This window comes from Somniosus microcephalus, unplaced genomic scaffold, assembly GCF_052327205.1.
Source record: "Somniosus microcephalus isolate GS21.2 unplaced genomic scaffold, FLI_Smic_1.0 unresolved_chr2, whole genome shotgun sequence".
Lineage (NCBI taxonomy): Eukaryota > Metazoa > Chordata > Chondrichthyes > Squaliformes > Somniosidae > Somniosus > Somniosus microcephalus.
In genome coordinates this window covers 60,607,083-60,629,933 of record NW_028225180.1, presented here as the reverse complement: position 1 = coordinate 60,629,933, position 22,851 = coordinate 60,607,083, and the positions used below count along the sequence as shown (strand labels likewise).

The 22,851-nt window shown below is 45.5% G+C and overlaps 2 pseudogenes; one reads left to right on the top strand and one right to left on the bottom strand.

Moving 5' to 3' along the window:
* Positions 1-22,851, top strand: part of LOC147092706 (NACHT, LRR and PYD domains-containing protein 12-like) — a 1,351,730-nt pseudogene that overhangs the window by 603,487 nt on the left and 725,392 nt on the right.
* Positions 1-22,851, bottom strand: part of LOC147092713 (uncharacterized) — a 57,733-nt pseudogene that overhangs the window by 16,551 nt on the left and 18,331 nt on the right.

Sequence of the window (22,851 nt, the reverse complement as noted above, 5' to 3'; positions counted from 1 at the left end):
AATTGTCTTGATGGGAGAAATTCTGTTGCCCATGGATCTATTCTGTGCCTGCATCTTTGCACCATATTTTTCAATGGTTTGGATGAAAGATTAGAGTGTTGTATATTACAAGTCTGCACTTATTTGGCAGACGCATTAGTTAGTGTAGATGGGAGCAGCAATTTACAAAACGAGATAAAATAGTTTAATGAATAGGAGAAACTGTGGCAAAATGATCTCAATACGGGAAAGTTTGAGGCCATCACTCCGGATGCAGAAAACTAATTCGGAGGATGCTCTGTATCGTGAGAAACTATGAACAATGGAGAATCAAATATATATTCGGTATTCATGCACACGCATCATTGAAAGCTAATAGACAGATAACAAACGTAATCAAATGATTAATGGAATGTTGGCCCCAACGTCAAGGGGGCTGGAAGTCAAAGGAGAATCTTCCAGTTGTGGAGAACCATGGTGAGGCCCCCATCTAGAGTATCGATGAATTTATGGACATTGCAACTCAGCGAGCATTTGTTGGCCTTTGAGGGGTAGAGAATATATTCACCAGCATAAATGTGTGTTCCCTTGAGTATAGAACATTGAATGAGATCTGATAGAAGCGTGCAAAATGAAAAAATGATTCGGTAGGATGGATGCAAAGAGACTATGTCCTCCAAAAGAAGTGTCCATTACTTTAAAATTAGAGCTAGGCCATTCAGGAGCAAAATCGGGAAACACATCCCGCCCCCCCAAAAACACATTTCCACCATGACTGAAGTGTTAACTAATGAGGACAGGCGAGTTTGCAATTATAATGAGTGATTTAATCGAGCTTTTTTAAATAAGACATTCGATTGGATAGATGCAGATTTTACAGGGTAGATACAGAAAATCTATATGCTGTTGCAAAGCAATCCAGAACAAGGGTGCAGAATACAGAATGTACATCTAGGACGTTTAGTATTAAAATCACGAAGAACCTTTTAACCCACAGGATGGTGGAAATCTGGAAATCTGTCTCTCAAAAATTGTAAATATTGAGACAATTGAAATTTTCAATATTGAGATTGTTTGTTTTCGGTAAATGTGTCAAGGAAATTAAGGTACAGATCAGCCATGATATAATTGAATGACAGAACTGGTTAGAGGGGCTGCTCACCGACTCCTGTATTTATTCCTATGTTCCTTTTAGTCACTTATTCTATGATTTCACTGTTCTACAGCTGTATAATTCTATGAATCGTTGGTGCTGCACCTGGATAATGCACTGATCCTACCGTATTACATTTCTCTGATTCTATGGAGTAGAATTTCATAGAGCTGCCTGGACATCAAACTGGTATTGCACATTGCCCGCCAATTATGCAAACTATCTGCTTTTCAATCACGTTGATTTCTGCTTCTAAGTTGCTACAGTTCTCAGTTCTCTGAACTGTGTGTCTCTGATTTTCTATTTCTATGGTTACATTATTATCTGAATCAAAGGTTCCAGATGTAGTGTATGTGCCTTTAAGAGCCCCATGTGTACTGTAATGCCGGTAATGGCCACTCGGGCTATATAAGCCTGAGTATTATGTTGTATCCGTTAGTTCCCCTCCAGACTTAGTTTAGTAAACACCTATCAAACCAACTCCTGTCTTCAGTGTCTCTATCAACACACAGACACAACAGTGGTGACGAAGTGGTAATGGACTTACCTACAATTCGGCAGCACCTCAAGGACATCGATTCCTCTGGCGTCCAGAAGAATCCAGAAGTGAAAGAAGCTGTTGTTTCGCCAGCTGGTGGCAGGTAATGCGGTAATCCTTCCTGGGCGTCAGGCTGGGGCTCCAGCGGCTGGCTCTAAAGCTGGTCCAAGCAGCAAAAGCGGAGGCAAGCAGTAACAGATGGGAAGGGAGCACTCGGGAGACGGCCGGCGCTGCAAGCAGGTCGGCGTTCAGACCTAGAGAGAGAGTCCGGCGGGAACGAGTCTGCAAATGTAAATAAATAAATAAATAAAAAAGAACGGCAACCGCGGAAACAGCGTTGTCATCGGCAGCAGCAGCGGGAAAGCACGGGAAGCACCATATATTTTCTGCAGAAAAGAAAGAAAAGCACGGGAAGCGCCATATCTTTTCTAAGATGCCTAATTTTGGCAATATTGATGCTTTTGATAACAAGATAGAGGATTGGACCATATATGTGGAAAGAGTGGAGGTACATTGCACCGCAAATGGAACAGAAGATGAAAAAAAAGCTTCAGTACTTCTAAATCTAATGGGCGCAAAGACATACAAGCTGTTACAAAACTTAATCACTCCAGCCGAACCGATGGACAAGAATTTTAAGGAGATTGTTGATACCCTACACTGCCAATTCGAGGCAGGACTGGCAGATTCCGTACGAGACAAATTCGTCTGCAGTCTCCTAAGTGTAGGAACACAAAAAAGGCTATTTTCTGAGAAAGATTTAACACTGGACAAGGCTTTCAGTGCAAGAGGAGCTGCAGAGACACAGCAAAAGCCACAGGTCTTCGGCACCCATGAAATGACACGGGGTTTCGAGAGATGTTATCGCTGCGGCAGATCCACACATGACCAGAGGGACTGCTGGTTCAAAGACAAAGCATGCAGGCAATGTGGAAAGATGAGACACATTACACGTGTATGCCGATCTGGAAACAAAAAATCCACTAACAGGAAAAAAATCAATAAGGAAAAGCACAGAAAAGTACAAATGATGACGGACAGTAGCTCCGAAGACCAGAAGAGTGATAGCGACTCCGGGAACAAGAGGCTAAGCTCTCTCAAATTACATAATGTAATTACCAAAGAAGATTACCAGACCATTTGGGTTACCCTCACAATAGCATGGTCCTCAGTTAAAATGGAGCTAGATACAGGATCAGCTCTGACCATCATAAATCGATGGGATTGCGAGCGGCTATTTCCACATATACCTTTAAAAGACACATCCATTATCTTGAAAACATATACGGGGCAGAAATTATGCACCAAAGGAAAAATAAGGGTGCCTGTTGTATACAACGGCAAGGAAATACAGAAGTTGTATTTATACATTCTACAAGATGATGGTCCACTGCTGTTGGGACGTGAATGGATCAGGAAAATACGTTTAGACTGGCACTCGATTCAAGCACTGACGGTGACCAGTAAGGATAAAAATGATGATGACGTCATACCTGAATGATTAAAATACATCTTGGCCAACGCCAAGGAAGTGTTTCAAGAGAAACTCGGAACCTTGAAAGGCATCACCGACTCAATAAAAGTGGAAGATGTAGCAATTCCCAAGTTTTTTAAGGCAAGACCGGTGCCATATGCAATTCGTCCAGCAGTCGATGCAGAGCTGGAGAATTTGGAAAAGGCAGGCGTATTATCTAAAATAGATTGGAGCGAGTGGGCAACACCCATCGCCCCAGTCATGAAGAAAGCATTGAAGAATGATAAATCTGAAGAACAGAGAAAAATTCGCATCTGTGGAGACTTCAAGGTGACTGTAAACCCGATCCTTCACACGGTACAGTATCCTCTTCCGAGGATAGAAGATTTTTTTGCCTCACTATCCGGAGGGCAACGTTTCACCAAAATTGACTTGGCACAGGCATATCTACAGATGGAGGTTGAAGAGGCCTCTAAAAGAATATCTCACGATAAATACACACAAAGGTCTGTACCAGTACAATCGACTGGTTTTCGGAGTAGCATCCGCTCCAGCTATCTGGCAAAGAGCTATGGAGCAAGTCCTCCAAGGGATTCCGGGGACTCAATGCTACCAAGACGACATCCTTGTAACAGGAGTAAACGACAACGAGCACCTTGCCAATTTGGAGCAGGTGCTCACTAGGCTGAGAGAACGGGGCCTACGAGCAAATCGCCCCAAGTGCGAATTTTTCCAAAATCAAATATCATATTGTGGCCACATAATTAATAAGGAAGGGTTGCATAAGTCACCTGAAAAAATTGAAGCAGTCATAAAAGCCCCAGCAACTGAAAAATTTTCACAATTAAGGTCGTTCCTGGGATTAATAAATTACTGTCATAAATTTTTACCGAACTTATCAACTCTGATACACCCTCTTAATGAACTGCTACAAACAGGAGTAATTTGGAAATGGAGCAAAGACTGTAAACGTGCCTTCCATAAATGCAAAGACTTAATCACGTCCAAAGAAGTTTTGGCTCATTACAACCCATCACAGAATCACAGAAATCACAGAAACCCCACAGTGCAGATAGAGACCATTTCGGCCCATCGAGCCTGCCCGACACATATCCCACCCGATCCCCGTAACCCCTACACCAACACATATCCCACCCTATCCCTGTAACCCCACGTATTTAATCCCCCTAACACTAAGGGTCAATTTATCATAGCCAATCAACCTAACCCGCACATCTTTGGACTGTGGGAGGAAACCGGAGCACCCGGAGAAAACCCACGCAAACACGGGGAGAATGTGCAAACTCCACACAGACAGTCGCCCCAGGCCGGATTCGAACCCGGGTCTCTGGCGCTGTGAGGCAACAGTGCTAACCACTATGCCACCGTGCTGGCGTGTGATGCATCCCCTTACGGCATAGGAGCAGTATTATCGCATAAATTCCCTGATGTCTCGGAACGGCCGATAGCTTTTGTGTTACGCTCATTGAACTCAGTTGAGCGTAACTATGCCCAAATCGACAGGGAAGCACCCAGCCTGGTATGGGGAGTGAAGAAATTCAACCATTACCTACACGGACAAAAATGTACCTTGTTGACTGACCATCAACCACTCATCTCCATATTCAACCCTAAAAAGTGTGTTCCCATTATGACAGCGCAAAGGCTACAGAGGTGGTCCCTTTTTCTAGGGGCACACCAAAACAACATAGAATACAAAGGATCAAAACAGCATGGGAATGCTGACGGTTTATCGCGCCTACAGTTGCCAATGGTAGAAGAGGCACCTACAGCAGACCCAGTGGAGATGTTCCACTCAAACATAGTGGAATGTCTACCAGTAACAAATTCTGCCATTGAAAAGGAAACGAGAATTGACCCAACTCTCTCACGAGTCTACGACTTAACGGTGAAGGAATGGCCAGCGCATGGCGAACCACTGTTGCCAGCATTCTCGCATAGAAGAGAATGGCTATCAGTGTGCCGAGGAACCTTGATGTGTGGATCCAGAGTGGTGATTCCACACAAACTCCAGGATAAAGTGCTAAAGGAGCTTCACGAGGGGCATCTGGGTGGAGTGAAAATGAAGAACCTAGCCAGAGCGTTTGTATGGTGGCCAGGTGTCGATGGCGACATCGAAGAAATGACCAAGAGCTGCCTAGAATGCCAGAAGGTCCAAAACGCTCCACCCCAAGCCCCTCTACATCCATGGGAGTCGCCCTCAGCTCCCTGGCAAAGGGTACACATCGACTTTGCTGGTCCATTTATGGACTCAATGTTCTTAATCGCGGTTGATGCACACTCCAAGTGGCTGGAGGCAATCACGATTTCCTCCACCACCATGGAAAAATCCATCACAGTATTAAGGACCATATTTGCCAGGAATGGGCTGCCGGGACAGATCTGTTCTGATAATGGACCACAATTTGTTTCCGAAGCATTCAAGACGTTCTTAAAAATCAATGGGGTTAAGCACTACACGTCCGCCCCATACCATCCCGCCACCAATGGATTGGCTGAAAAGTTTGTCCAGACCTTCAAGAAGGCCATAAAGGCCATGGGTAATGAAGACATAAAACTTCAGCACAAGATGGATAACTTCTTGTTCGCATACAGGAATGCAACACATATGGTTACAAACCAAACTCCCGCCATGATGTTCTTCAATAGAAGCCTAAGATGCCGGCTGGATTTGATCAAGCCCAACATCAGAAGGGACGTGGAGAACCGACAATTTCAAGGCATGAATGAAAGGCCAACTAGAACCTTCCACATAGGTCAACAAGTTTTGGCCCGGGACTACCGTACCGAGAAATGGCAGCCTGGAACTATCTGCACATGACTAGGACCGCTGATGTATACCGTGGTAGTCGGAGAAAGCATAATAAGGCGCCATGCTGACCAAATCATAGAGTCATCCGAAAAGGGACAACCTACACCACAACTCTATACGCCTAATGATGAAGTAGAGATACCTATATCTACCTCCGATCCGGTTATACTGGAACCCGATGAACCCGACACTGGCATTGAAGCCGAACCAGCCTTCCCAAAAGAACCTACTACACCACCAGAAACTACTAGTACGATAGCAAAATACTGCAGATGTTGGAAATCCGAAATAACAACAGAAAATGCTGGAAAAACTCAGCAAGTCAGGCAACATCCGTGGAGAGAAATTTGAGTTGACGTTTCGGGCTTGACCCTTCTTCAAAACTGGAGAGAAAAGGAACTAGATCGAAGGCAGGGCTGCGATCGGACAAAAGAATAAAAGAACCAAGAGAAGTAAAAGAGATTAGAAGCTAGACGAGATGGTAATAGGCTGTGATTAGGTGTAAAGTGTGCTGGCAGGGCAAAAGATAGCTGCCAGGTGTGAGAGAGAAACAAAAGGAAAGGGGGGGGGGGGGGGGAAGGAAAGGAGTGGAAAAATATAAGTGAAAATGAAATAGGGGCCGAGGTTATGATCTGAAATTGTTGAACTCGATATTGAGACCGGAAGGCTGCAGACTGCCTAATCGGAAGATGAGGTGCTGTTCCTCGAGTTTACGTTGAGCTTTCAGCATTCCGCAGGGACCGCTCTCTCCGAGACACCCTAGTCCACTCCTCTATCACCCCAAACAGCCCTTCCCCTTCGCCTGGCACCTTCCCGTGCAAGCGGAGGAGATGTAACACCTGCCCCTATACCTCCCCCCTCCCCACTGTCCAGGGCCCCAAACACCCCTTCCAGGTGAAACAGCGATTTACTTGTACTTCTCGCAATCTAGTATACTGTATTCGCTGCTCACGATGCGGTCTCCTCTACATTGGGGAGACCAAACGCAGATTGGGTGACCGCTTTGCGGAACACCTCCGTTCAGTCCGTAAGGGTGACCCCGAGCTTCCGGTCGCCTGTCATTTCAATTCACCGCTCCATTCCCACTCGGACCTCACCGTCCTTGGCCTCTTGTACTGTTCCACGGAAGCTCAACGTAAACTCGAGGAACAGCACCTCATCTTCCGATTAGGCAGTCTGCAGCCTTCCGGTCTCAATATCGAGTTCAACAATTTCAGATCATAACCTCGGCCCCTATTTCATTTTCACTTATATTTTTCCACTCCTTTCCTTTCCCCCCCCCCCCCCCCCCCCTTTCCTTTTGTTTCTCTCTCACACCTGGCAGCTATCTTTTGCCCTGCCAGCACACTTTACACCTAATCACAGCCTATTACCATCTCGTCTAGCTTCTAATCTCTTTTACTTCTCTTGGTTCTTTTATTCTTTTGTCCGATCGCAGCCCTGCCTTCGATCTAGTTCCTTTTCTCTCCAGTTTTGAAGAAGGGTCAAGCCCGAAACGTCAACTCAAATTTCTCTCCACGGATGTTGCCTGACTTGCTGAGTTTTTCCAGCATTTTCTGTTGTTATACCAGAAACTACTACACCACCGAGGCGTTATCCAGACTGAGTCAGGAAGCCTCCAGAGAGAATGACTTATAATTAATTAACTGCAGCAATGTATAGATAATTTTTTTTATAACATGTAATTAATAATTACTTAAAATATTATGTACTAGCTAGCTAAAAGGGGAGGAATTGTAGTGTATGTGCCTTTTAGAGCCCCATGTGTACTGTAATGCCGGTAATGGCTACTCGGGCTATATAAGCCTGAGTATTGTGTTGTATCCGTTAGTTCCCCTCCAGACTTTGTTTATTAAACACCTATCAAACAAACTCCTGTCTTCAGTGTCTCTATCAGCACAGAGACACAACACCAGGGTCCTAAGATTCCATGATTCTATGATTCGCTGATTCTATGATTATCTATTTATTTGACTCTCTGTTTCTGTAACTCAACGATTCGACAGTCCTATGATTTTCTAACACTCCCGTGTTATCTTTCTATGATAATATGATTAATTGTAATTTAAGTACTTCGTCATATATTGGGGTGCGCAAAACTGCATACATTTCCTGTCTGAGACCTGTACAAATTTTCTTTCCAATTCATGTACTCTATGTCCTCTTGTTTTTTTTAATCTGCTGCTATTTGACTCTTGCGCAAATTTTGAGATTAAGCTCCTTGTGCTCAATTCCAAATCTTTGATATACACCAAGAACTAAAATGGACGCAATACTGGCCCCCGGAATATACCACTTCCAACCCATCTGCAATACAAGCATCCCCATTAGGACCCAATTTTAAAAGGGCTGCCGCAGACGCTGCGTGCCAGATCCAAGGCAATTGCCACGCCTGTTGAGATTATTGGGGCACAACTATTGAATGTTAAGTAGGCCCCGCCTGCCTTTAGTGGGAGTACCATCGATGGCATAATTCACGTTCATGATAATAAAGGCAGCCAGCAAGCTGGAGCTTGGAGCTCAATTTTAAAATTCGAACCTTTGCCCTGCACTATTCTCGCTGGTTATAGTCCCTGCCCATTTTCCTTTCTGTTAACAGCTTTATAGTTATCCTGCTGTCGCTTGTCCTAGCATTTACCTGAATTTTGTAACAAGCTTCTTTGAGGCGTTTTATCAAATGCATTCGCAGCATTAACAATTAACTCCAATCCCACACCACTTTGCTGGTTCTTAATGCCATCAAGAGAACTAAAGTTGGTAATAAAGGCGTCCTTGCCAATGTAACCAATGTCGCGAGAGTAAAAGAACAAATGATGTGCTCACCAGATGATGAAGGAACTCTTGCTGGCCGAATGGTTCCCCATCAACATCACCGTGATCTTCTTCCTTGAAGCCAAGAGGCCTGTCAACAGTGGAGGGTCTCTCATCATCTCATTCCAAGAAGCAAAGTTGTGGGCTATGTGTGTGTGAAAGTGACACAAAGAGGGCATATTAACTTTGGCCGACGGTGTAAAATGCAACATATCGAATCAGTTGCCAATTTTATACTACGTCCGATTTTCCTTCCAATTGAATACAATGGAATGCCAATTCGATATTGCCCATTCCTATTATCGCCAGAAACTAAAATGCACCCAGAAACTGACACTGGGATGGGGAATGTAGCTACATTAAAGTGAAAAAGTAAATGACTGCATAATATTCTGGAGACATTGATGGTCAGAAAACTCAAAGAGGGTTCACTTTTACTTTGGGTGATGGCATAACAGGGGCAATGGAGAACTGGCCGGTCATTATACACACCGCCCGATTCTCCCCACCACTGACTTCCACAGAAAGGGGAATCCAGCATGGTGTATAATACGCACCAATTCGATATCACACATTGTACAGCGTTGCATGAAATTACAATTTTTATCTAAAGCATTGAAAGTCGGTCAGTGAGACCATAGTTGGACTGGTCTATTGTTATCTGGTTTACCTCTATATAACTTCTTGCACAAAGGCTGCCCTTCAAGCCCCCACATCTTTAAATGTAATTCCAATTCTCCCACTCTGTACATCTCATTCTTACTCACATTCCCTCACACTATCAATGCCATTCATATTCTCTCACTCACAATCGCATTCTCTCACAGTCGAAATCTCACTCCCGTTCCCTGACTCTGTACAGCTCACTCCCATTCCCTCAACCTGTAATTCTCATACCCATTCCGTCAATCTATATTTCTCCCTCCCATTCAAACACTCTGCAAACATCTCTCCCATTCCCTCACTCTGTAAATCTCACTCACATTCCCTCACTCTGTAAATCTCACTCCCATTACCTCACACTGTAAATCTCGCTCCCATTCCCTCTCTCTATAAATCCCACTCCCATTCCCTCACTCTGTAAATCTCACTCCCATTCCCCCTCTCTGTAAATCTCACTCCCATTCCCTCACTCTTTAAATCTCACTCCCATTCCCTCACTCTGTAAATCTCACTCCCATTCCCTCTCTCTGTAAATCTCACTCCCATTCCCTCACTCTTTAAATCTCACTCCCATTCCCTCACTCAGTAAATCTCACTTCCATCCCTCACTTAGCAAATCTCACTCCCATTCCCTCACTCTGTAAATCTCACTCCCATTCGACCTCTCTGTAAACCTCACTCCCATTCCCTCACTCTGTAAATCTCACTCCCATTCCCTCAACCTGTAATACTCACTCCCATTCCCTCAACCTGTAATGCTCAATCCCATTCCCTCAATCTGCATTTCTCCCTCCCATTCACACACTCTGTAATTCTGACTCCCATTCCCTCAATCTGCATTTCTCCCTCCCATTCACACACTATGTAAATCTCACTCCCATCCCCTCACTCTGTAAATCTCACTCCCATTCCCTCACTCTGTACATCTCACTCCCATTCCCTCACTCTGTAATTTTCACTCCCGTTCCCTCACTCTGTAAATCTCACTCCCGTTCCCTCACTCTGTAAATCTCACTCCCATTCCCTCACTCTGTAAATCTCACTCCCGTTCCCTCACTCTGTAAATCTCACTCCCATTCCCTCACTCTGTAAATCTCACTCCCGTTCCCTCACTCTGTAAATCTCACTCCCATTCCCTCACTCTGTAAATCTCACTCCCGTTCCCTCACTCTGAAAATCTCACTCCCGTTCCCCTCACTCTGTAAATCTCAATCCCGTTCCTTCACTCTGTAATTCTCACTCCCGTTCCCTCACTCTGCAAAACTCACTCCCATTCCCTCACTCTGTAAATCTCACTCCCATTCCCTCACTCTGTAACTCTCACTCCCATTCCATCACCATGCAAATCTCACTCCCATTCCCTCACTCTATAAATCTCAATCCCATTCCCTCACTCTGTAAATCTCACTCCCGTTCCCGCACTCTGTAAATCTCACTCACGTTCCCTCACTCTCCAAATCTCACTCCCAGTCCCTCACTCTGTAAATCTCACTCCCAGTACCTCACTCTGTAAATCTCACTCCCAGTCCCTCACTCTGTAAATCTCACTCCCAGTCCTTCACTCTGTAAATCTCAATCCCGTTCCTTCACTCTGTAATTCTCACTCCCGTTCCCTCACTCTGTAAATCTCACTCCCGTTCCCGCAGTCTGTAAATCTCACTCCCGTTCCCTCACTCTGTAAATCCCACTCCCATTCCCTCACTCTGTAAATCTAACTCCCATTCCCTCACTCTGTAAATCTCACTCCCATTCCCTCACTTTGTAAATCTCACTCCCATTCCTTCAATCTGTAAATCTCACTCCCATTCCTTCACTCTGTAAATCTCACTCCCATTCCCTCACTCTATCAAACTCACGCCCATTCCCTCACTCTGCAAATCTCAATCCAATTCCCTCACTCTGTAAATCTCACTCCCATTCCCTCACTCTGTAAATCTCGCCCCATTCCCTCACTCTGTAAATCTCACTCCCATTCCCTCACTCTGTAAATCACACTCCCATTCCCTCGCTCTGTAAATCACACTCCCATTCCCCCGCTCTGTAAATCTCACTCCCATTCCCTCTCTCTGTAAATCTCACTCCCATTCCCTCACTCTGGAATTCACACTCCCATTCCCTCACTCTGTAAATCTCACTCCCATTCCTAACTCTGTAAATCTCACTCCCATTCCTAACTCTGTAATTCTCACTCCCAGTCCCTCACTCTGTAAAACTCACTCTCATTCCCTCACTCTGCAAATCTCACTCCCATACCATCTCTCTGTTAATCTCACTCCCATTCCGTCACTCTGTAATCTCACTCCCATTCCTTACTCTTTAAATCTCAATCCCATTACTTCACTCTGTAAATCTCACTCCCATTCCCTCACTCTGTAAATCTCAAACCCATTCCATCTTTGAAAATCTCACTCCCATTCCCTCACTCTGTAAATCTCACTCCCATTCCCTCACTCTGTAAATCTCACTCCCATACCCTCACTCTGTAAATCTCACTCCCATTCCCTCACTCTGTATATCTCACTCCCATTCCCTCACTCTGTAAATCTCACTCCCATTCCCTCACTCTTTAAATCTCACTCAAAATACGTCACACTGTAAATCTCACTCCCATTCCCACACTCTGTATATCTCACACCCATTGACTCACTCTGTAAATCTCACTCCCATTCCCTCTCTCTGTAAATCTCACTCCCATTCCCTCACTCTGTAAATCTCACTCCCATTCCCTCACTCTCTAAATCTCACTCCCATTCCCTCACACTGTAAATCTCACTCCCATTACCTCTCTCTGTAAATCTCACTCACATTCCCTCACTCTATAAATCTCACTCCCATTCCCTCTCTCTGTAAATCTCACTCCCGTTCCCCCTCTCTGTAAATCTCACTCCCATTCCCTCTCTCTGTACATCTCACTCCCGTTCCCTCTCTCTGAAAATCTCTCTCCCTTTCCCTCACTCTGCAAATCTCACTCCCATTCCCTCACACTGAAAATCTCACACCCGTTCACTCACTCTGCAAATCTCATTCCCACTCCCTCACTCTGCAAATCACACTCCCATTCCCTCACTCTGCAAATCTCACTCCCATTCCCTCACTCTGTAATTGTCACTCCCATTCATTCACTCTGTAAATCTCACTCCCATTCCCACACTCTGTAAATATCACTCCCATTCCATCACGCTGTAAATTTCACTCCCATTCCCACACACTGTAAATCTCACTCCCATTCCCTCACTCTGTAAATCTCACTCCCGTTCCCCTCACTCTGTAAATCTCAATCCCGTTCCTTCACTCAGTAATTCTCACTCCCGTTCCCTCACTCTGTTATCTCACTCCCATTCCATCACTCTGTAAATCTCACTCCCATTCCCTCACTCTGTAAATCTCACTCCCATTCCTTCAATCTGTAAATCTCACTCCCATTCCTTCACTCTGTAAATCTCACTCCCATTCCCTCACTCTATCAAACTCACGCCCATTCCCTCACTCTGCAAATCTCAATCCAATTCCCTCACTCTGTAAATCTCACTCCCATTCCCTCACTCTGTAAATCTCGCCCCATTCCCTCACTCTGTAAATCTCACTCCCATTCCCTCACTCTGTAAATCACACTCCCATTCCCTCGCTCTGTAAATCACACTCCCATTCCCCCGCTCTGTAAATCTCACTCCCATTCCCTCTCTCTGTAAATCTCACTCCCATTCCCTCACTCTGGAATTCACACTCCCATTCCCTCACTCTGTAAATCTCACTCCCATTCCTAACTCTGTAAATCTCACTCCCATTCCTAACTCTGTAATTCTCACTCCCAGTCCCTCACTCTGTAAAACTCACTCTCATTCCCTCACTCTGCAAATCTCACTCCCATACCATCTCTCTGTTAATCTCACTCCCATTCCGTCACTCTGTAATCTCACTCCCATTCCTTACTCTTTAAATCTCAATCCCATTACTTCACTCTGTAAATCTCACTCCCATTCCCTCACTCTGTAAATCTCAATCCCATTCCATCTTTGAAAATCTCACTCCCATTCCCTCACTCTGTAAATCTCACTCCCATTCCCTCACTCTGTAAATCTCACTCCCATACCCTCACTCTGTAAATCTCACTCCCATTCCCTCACTCTGTATATCTCACTCCCATTCCCTCACTCTGTAAATCTCACTCCCATTCCCTCACTCTTTAAATCTCACTCAAAATACGTCACACTGTAAATCTCACTCCCATTCCCACACTCTGTATATCTCACACCCATTGAATCACTCTGTAAATCTGTCTCCCATTCCCTCTCTCTGTAAATCTCACTCCCATTCCCTCACTCTGTAAATCTCACTCCCATTCCCTCACTCTCTAAATCTCACTCCCATTCCCTCACACTGTAAATCTCACTCCCATTACCTCTCTCTGTAAATCTCACTCACATTCCCTCACTCTATAAATCTCACTCCCATTCCCTCTCTCTGTAAATCTCACTCCCGTTCCCCCTCTCTGTAAATCTCACTCCCATTCCCTCTCTCTGTACATTTCACTCCCGTTCCCTCTCTCTGAAAATCTCTCTCCCTTTCCCTCACTCTGCAAATCTCACTCCCATTCCCTCACTCTGAAAATCTCACACCCGTTCACTCACTCTGCAAATCTCATTCCCACTCCCTCACTCTGCAAATCACACTCCCATTCCCTCACTCTGCAAATCTCACTCCCATTCCCTCACTCTGTAATTGTCACTCCCATTCATTCACTCTGTAAATCTCACTCCCATTCCCACACTCTGTAAATATCACTCCCATTCCATCACGCTGTAAATTTCACTCCCATTCCCACACACTGTAAATCTCACTCCCATTCCCTCACTCTGTAAATCTCACTCCCGTTCCCCTCACTCTGTAAATCTCAATCCCGTTCCTTCACTCAGTAATTCTCACTCCCGTTCCCTCACTCTGTTATCTCACTCCCATTCCCTCACTCTGTAAGTCTCACTCCCGTTCCCTCACTCTGTAAATCTCACTCCCATTCCCTCACTCTGTAAATCTCACTCCCATTCCCTCTCTCTGTATATCTCACGCACATTACCTCACTCTGTCAATCTGACGCCCATTCCCTCACTCTGCAAATCTCACTCCCTTTCCCGCACTCTGTAAATCTCACTCCCATTCACTCACTCTGTAAATCTCACTCCCATTCACTCACTCTGTAAATCTCACACGCATTCCGTCACCTTGTAAATCTCACTCCCTTTCCCTCACTCTGTAAATCTCACTCCCATTCCCTCACTCTGTTAATCTCACTTCCATTCCCTCACTCTGTAAATCTCACTCCCATTCCCTCACTCTGTAAATCTCACTCCCATTCCCTCATTCTGTAAATCTCACTCCCATTCCCTCACTCTGTAAATCTCACTCCCATTCCCTCATTCTGTAAATCTCGCTCCCATTCTCTCACACTGTAAATCTCACTCCCATTCCCTCACTCTGTAAATCTCACTCCCATTCCCTCTCTCTGTAAATCTCACTCCCATTCCCGCACTCTGCAATTCACACTCCCATTCCCTCTCTCTGTACATCTCACTCCCATTCCCTCACTCTGTAAATCTCACTCCCATTCCCTCTCTCTGTAAATCTCACTTCCATTCCCTCACTCTGTAAATCTCTCTCCCATTCCCTCACTCTGTAAATCTCACTCCCATTCCCTCACTCTGTAAATCTCACTCCCATTCCCTCACTCTGTAAATCTCACTCCCATTCCCTCACTCCGTAAATCTCACTCCCATTCCCTCACTCTGTAAATCTCACTCCCATTCCCTCACTCTGTAAATCTCACTCCCTTTCCCTCACTCTGTAAATCTCACTCCCATTCCCTCACTCTGTAAATCTCACCCCCATTCCTTCACTCTCTAAATCTCACTCCCATTCCCTCACTCTGTAAATCTCACTCCCATTACCTCTCTCTGTAAATCTCACTCACGTTCCCTCACTCTATAAATCTCACTCCCATTCCCTCTCTCTGTAAATCTCACTCCCGTTCCCCCTCTCTTTATATCTCACTCCCATTCCCTCACTCTGTAAATGTCACTCCCATTCACTCACTCTGTAAATCTCACTCCCATTCCCACACTCTGTAAATATCACTCCCATTCCATCACGCTGTAAATTTCACTCCCATTCCCACACACTGTAAATCTCACTCCCATTCCCTCACTCTGTAAATCTCACTCCCGTTCCCCTCACTCTGTAAATCTCAATCCCGTTCCTTCACTCAGTAATTCTCACTCCCGTTCCCTCACTCTGTTATCTCACTCCCATTCCCTCACTCTGTAAGTCTCACTCCCGTTCCCTCACTCTGCAAATCACACTCTCATTCCCTCACTCTGCAAATCTCACTCCCATTCCCTCACTCTGTAAATGTCACTCCCATTCACTCACTCTGTAAATCTCACTCCCATTCCCACACTCTGTAAATATCACTCCCATTCCATCACGCTGTAAATTTCACTCCCATTCCCACACACTGTAAATCTCACTCCCATTCCCTCACTCTGTAAATCTCACTCCCGTTCACCTCACTCTGTAAATCTCAATCCCGTTCCTTCACTCAGTAATTCTCACTCCCGTTCCCTCACTCTGTTATCTCACTCCCATTCCCTCACTCTGTAAGTCTCACTCCCGTTCCCTCACTCTGTAAATCTCACTCCCATTCCCTCACTCTGTAAATCTCACTCCCATTCCCTCTCTCTGTATATCTCACTCACATTACCTCACTCTGTCAATCTGACGCCCATTCCCTCACTCTGCAAATCTCACTCCCTTTCCCGCACTCTGTAAATCTCACTCCCATTCCCTCACTCTGTAAATCTCACTCCCATTCACTCACTCTGTAAATCTCACACGCATTCTGTCACCTTGTAAATCTCACTCCCTTTCCCTCACTCTGTAAATCTCACTCCCATTCCGTCACTCTGTAAATCTCACTTCCATTCCCTCACTCTGTAAATCTCACTCCCATTCCCTCACTCTGTAAATCTCACTCCCATTCCCTCATTCTGTAAATCTCACTCCCATTCCCTCACTCTGTAAATCTCACTCCCATTCCCTCATTCTGTAAATCTCGCTCCCATTCTCTCACATTGTAAATCTCACTCCCATTCCCTCACTCTGTAAATCTCACTCCCATTCCCTCTCTCTGTAAATCTCACTCCCATTCCCGCACTCTGCAATTCACACTCCCATTCCCTCTCTCTGTACATCTCACTCCCATTCCCTCACTCTGTAAATCTCACTCCCATTCCCTCTCTCTGTAAATCTCACTTCCATTCCCTCACTCTGTAAATCTCTCTCCCATTCCCTCACTCTGTAAATCTCACTCCCATTCCCTCACTCTGTAAATCTCACTCCCATTCCCTCACTCTGTAAATCCCACTCCCATTCCCTCACTCCGTAAATCTCACTCCCATTCCCTCACTCTGTAAATCTCACTCCCATTCCCTCACTCTGTAAATCTCACTCCCATTCCCTCACTCCGTAAATCTCACTCCCATTCCCTCACTCTGTAAATCTCACTCCCATTCCCTCACTCTGTAAATCTCACTCCCTTTCCCTCACTCTGTAAATCTCACTCCCATTCCCTCACTCTGTAAATCTCACCCCCATTCCTTCACTCTCTAAATCTCACTCCCATTCCCTCACTCTGTAAATCTCACTCCCATTACCTCTCTCTGTAAATCTCACTCACGTTCCCTCACTCTATAAATCTCACTCCCATTCCCTCTCTCTGTAAATCTCACTCCCGTTCCCCCTCTCTTTATATCTCACTCCCATTCCCTCACTCTGTAAATGTCACTCCCATTCACTCACTCTGTAAATCTCACTCCCATTCCCACACTCTGTAAATATCACTCCCATTCCATCACGCTGTAAATTTCACTCCCATTCCCACACACTGTAAATCTCACTCCCATTCCCTCACTCTGTAAATCTCACTCCCGTTCCCCTCACTCTGTAAATCTCAATCCCGTTCCTTCACTCAGTAATTCTCACTCCCGTTCCCTCACTCTGTTATCTCACTCCCATTCCCTCACTCTGTAAGTCTCACTCCCGTTCCCTCACTCTGCAAATCACACTCTCATTCCCTCACTCTGCAAATCTCACTCCCATTCCCTCACTCTGTAAATGTCACTCCCATTCACTCACTCTGTAAATCTCACTCCCATTCCCACACTCTGTAAATATCACTCCCATTCCATCACGCTGTAAATTTCACTCCCATTCCCACACACTGTAAATCTCACTCCCATTCCCTCACTCTGTAAATCTCACTCCCGTTCACCTCACTCTGTAAATCTCAATCCCGTTCCTTCACTCAGTAATTCTCACTCCCGTTCCCTCACTCTGTTATCTCACTCCCATTCCCTCACTCTGTAAGTCTCACTCCCGTTCCCTCACTCTGTAAATCTCACTCCCATTCCCTCACTCTGTAAATCTCACTCCCATTCCCTCTCTCTGTATATCTCACTCACATTACCTCACTCTGTCAATCTGACGCCCATTCCCTCACTCTGCAAATCTCACTCCCTTTCCCGCACTCTGTAAATCTCACTCCCATTCCCTCACTCTGTAAATCTCACTCCCATTCACTCACTCTGTAAATCTCACACGCATTCTGTCACCTTGTAAATCTCACTCCCTTTCCCTCACTCTGTAAATCTCACTCCCATTCCCTCACTCTGTAAATCTCACTTCCATTCCCTCACTCTGTAAATCTCACTCCCATTCCCTCACTCTGTAAATCTCACTCCCATTCCCTCATTCTGTAAATCTCACTCCCATTCCCTCACTCTGTAAATCTCACTCCCATTCCCTCATTCTGTAAATCTCGCTCCCATTCTCTCACATTGTAAATCTCACTCCCATTCCCTCACTCTGTAAATCTCACTCCCATTCCCTCTCTCTGTAAATCTCACTCCCATTCCCGCACTCTGCAATTCACACTCCCATTCCCTCTCTCTGTACATCTCACTCCCATTCCCTCACTCTGTAAATCTCACTCCCATTCCCTCTCTCTGTAAATCTCACTTCCATTCCCTCACTCTGTAAATCTCTCTCCCATTCCCTCACTCTGTAAATCTCACTCCCATTCCCTCACTCTGTAAATCTCACTCCCATTCCCTCACTCTGTAAATCCCACTCCCATTCCCTCACTCCGTAAATCTCACTCCCATTCCCTCACTCTGTAAATCTCACTCCCATTCCCTCACTCTGTAAATCTCACTCCCTTTCCCTCACTCTGTAAATCTCACTCCCATTCCCTCACTCTGTAAATCTCACCCCCATTCCTTCACTCTCTAAATCTCACTCCCATTCCCTCACTCTGTAAATCTCACTCCCATTACCTCTCTCTGTAAATCTCACTCACGTTCCCTCACTCTATAAATCTCACTCCCATTCCCTCTCTCTGTAAATCTCACTCCCGTTCCCCCTCTCTTTATATCTCACTCCCATTCCCTCACTCTGTAAATGTCACTCCCATTCACTCACTCTGTAAATCTCACTCCCATTCCCACACTCTGTAAATATCACTCCCATTCCATCACGCTGTAAATTTCACTCCCATTCCCACACACTGTAAATCTCACTCCCATTCCCTCACTCTGTAAATCTCACTCCCGTTCCCCTCACTCTGTAAATCTAAATCCCGTTCCTTCACTCAGTAATTCTCACTCCCGTTCCCTCACTCTGTTATCTCACTCCCATTCCCTCACTCTGTAAGTCTCACTCCCGTTCCCTCACTCTGTAAATCTCACTCCCATTCCCTCACTCTGTAAATCTCACTCCCATTCCCTCTCTCTGTATATCTCACTCACATTACCTCACTCTGTCAATCTGACGCCCATTCCCTCACTCTGCAAATCTCACTCCCTTTCCCGCACTCTGTAAATCTCACTCCCATTCCCTCACTCTGTAAATCTCACTCCCATTCACTCACTCTGTAAATCTCACACGCATTCCGTCACCTTGTAAATCTCACTCCCTTTCCCTCACTCTGTAAATCTCACTCCCATTCCCGCACTCTGTAAATCTCACTTCCATTCCCTCACTCTGTAAATATCACTCCCATTCCCTCACTCTGTAAATCTCACTCCCATTCCCTCATTCTGTAAATCTCACTCCCATTCCCTCACTCTGTAAATCTCACTCCCATTCCCCCATTTTGTAAATCTCGCTCCCATTCTCTGACTCTGTAAATCTCACTCCCATTCCCTCACTCTGTAAATCTCACTCCCATTCCCTCTCTCTATAAATCTCACTCCCATTCCCGCACTCTGCAATTCACACTCCCATTCCCTCTCTCTGTAAATCTCACTCCCATTCCCTCACTCTGTAAATCTCACTCCCATTCCCTCACTCTGTAAATCTCACTCCCATTCCCTCACTCTGTAAATCTCACTCCCATTCCCTCACTCTGTAAATCTCACTCCCATTCCCCTCACTCTGTAAACCTCAATCTCGTTCCTTCACTCTGTAAATCTCACTCCTGTTCCCTCACTCTGTAAATCTGACTCCCATTCCCTCACTCTGTAAATCTCAATCCCGTTCCTTCACTCTGTAAATCTCACTCCCGTTCCCGCACTCTGTAAATCTCACTCCCATTCCCTCACTCTGTAAATCTCACTCCCATTCCCCTCACTCTGTAAACCTCAATCTCGTTCCTTCACTCTGTAATCTCACTCCTGTTCCCTCACTCTGTAAATCTCACTCACATTCCCTCACTCTGTAAATCTCACTCCCATTCCCTCACTCTGTAAATATCACTCCCATTCCATCACGCTGTAAATTTCACTCCCATTCCCACACACTGTAAATCTCACACCCATTCCCTCACTCTGTAAATCTCACTCCCGTTCCCCTCACTCTGTAAATCTCAATCCCGATCCTTCACTCAGTAATTCTCACTCCCGTTCCCTCACTCTGTTATCTCACTCCCATTCCCTCACTCTGTAAGTCTCACTCCCGTTCCCTCACTCTGCAAATCACACTCTCATTCCCTCACTCTGCAAATCTCACTCCCATTCCCTCACTCTGTAAATGTCACTCCCATTCACTCACTCTGTAAATCTCACTCCCATTCCCACACTCTGTAAATATCACTCCCATTCCATCACGCTGTAAATTTCACTCCCATTCCCACACACTGTAAATCTCACTCCCATTCCCTCACTCTGTAAATCTCACTCCCGTTCACCTCACTCTGTAAATCTCAATCCCGTTCCTTCACTCAGTAATTCCAACTCCCGTTCCCTCACTCTGTTATCTCACTCCCATTCCCTCACTCTGTAAGTCTCACTCCCGTTCCCTCACTCTGTAAATCTCACTCCCATTCCCTCACTCTGTAAATCTCACTCCCATTCCCTCTCTCTGTATATCTCACTCACATTACCTCACTCTGTCAATCTGACGCCCATTCCCTCACTCTGCAAATCTCACTCCCTTTCCCGCACTCTGTAAATCTCACTCCCATTCCCTCACTCTGTAAATCTCACTCCCATTCACTCACTCTGTAAATCTCACACGCATTCCGTCACCTTGTAAATCTCACTCCCTTTCCCTCACTCTGTAAATCTCACTCCCATTCCCTCACTCTGTAAATCTCACTTCCATTCCCTCACTCTGTAAATCTCACTCCCATTCCCTCACTCTGTAAATCTCACTCCCATTCCCTCATTCTGTAAATCTCACTCCCATTCCCTCACTCTGTAAATCTCACTCCCATTCCCTCATTCTGTAAATCTCGCTCCCATTCTCTCACATTGTAAATCTCACTCCCATTCCCTCACTCTGTAAATCTCACTCCCATTCCCTCTCTCTGTAAATCTCACTCCCATTCCCGCACTCTGCAATTCACACTCCCATTCCCTCTCTCTGTACATCTCACTCCCATTCCCTCACTCTGTAAATCTCACTCCCATTCCCTCTCTCTGTAAATCTCACTTCCATTCCCTCACTCTGTAAATCTCTCTCCCATTCCCTCACTCTGTAAATCTCACTCCCATTCCCTCACTCTGTAAATCTCACTCCCATTCCCTCACTCTGTAAATCCCACTCCCATTCCCTCACTCCGTAAATCTCACTCCCATTCCCTCACTCTGTAAATCTCACTCCCATTCCCTCACTCTGTAAATCTCACTCCCGTTCCCCTCACTCTGTAAATCTAAATCCCGTTCCTTCACTCAGTAATTCTCACTCCCGTTCCCTCACTCTGTTATCTCACTCCCATTCCCTCACTCTGTAAGTCTCACTCCCGTTCCCTCACTCTGTAAATCTCACTCCCATTCCCTCACTCTGTAAATCTCACTCCCATTCCCTCTCTCTGTATATCTCACTCACATTACCTCACTCTGTCAATCTGACGCCCATTCCCTCACTCTGCAAATCTCACTCCCTTTCCCGCACTCTGTAAATCTCACTCCCATTCCCTCACTCTGTAAATCTCACTCCCATTCACTCACTCTGTAAATCTCACACGCATTCCGTCACCTTGTAAATCTCACTCCCTTTCCCTCACTCTGTAAATCTCACTCCCATTCCCGCACTCTGTAAATCTCACTTCCATTCCCTCACTCTGTAAATCTCACTCCCATTCCCTCACTCTGTAAATCTCACTCCCATTCCCTCATTCTGTAAATCTCACTCCCATTCCCTCACTCTGTAAATCTCACTCCCATTCCCCCATTTTGTAAATCTCGCTCCCATTCTCTCACTCTGTAAATCTCACTCCCATTCCCTCACTCTGTAAATCTCACTCCCATTCCCTCTCTCTATAAATCTCACTCCCATTCCCGCACTCTGCAATTCACACTCCCATTCCCTCTCTCTGTAAATCTCACTCCCATTCCCTCACTCTGTAAATCTCACTCCCATTCCCTCACTCTGTAAATCTCACTCCCATTCCCTCACTCTGTAAATCTCACTCCCATTCCCTCACTCTGTAAATCTCACTCCCATTCCCCTCACTCTGTAAACCTCAATCTCGTTCCTTCACTCTGTAAATCTCACTCCTGTTCCCTCACTCTGTAAATCTGACTCCCATTCCCTCACTCTGTAAATCTCAATCCCGTTCCTTCACTCTGTAAATCTCACTCCCGTTCCCGCACTCTGTAAATCTCACTCCCATTCCCTCACTCTGTAAATCTCACTCCCATTCCCCTCACTCTGTAAACCTCAATCTCGTTCCTTCACTCTGTAAATCTCACTCCTGTTCCCTCACTCTGTAAATCTCACTCACATTCCCTCACTCTGTAAATCTCACTCCCATTCCCTCACTCTGTAAATATCACTCCCATTCCGTCACCTTATAAATCTCACTCCCATTCCCTCACTCTGTAAATCTCACTCCCATTTCCTCACTCTGT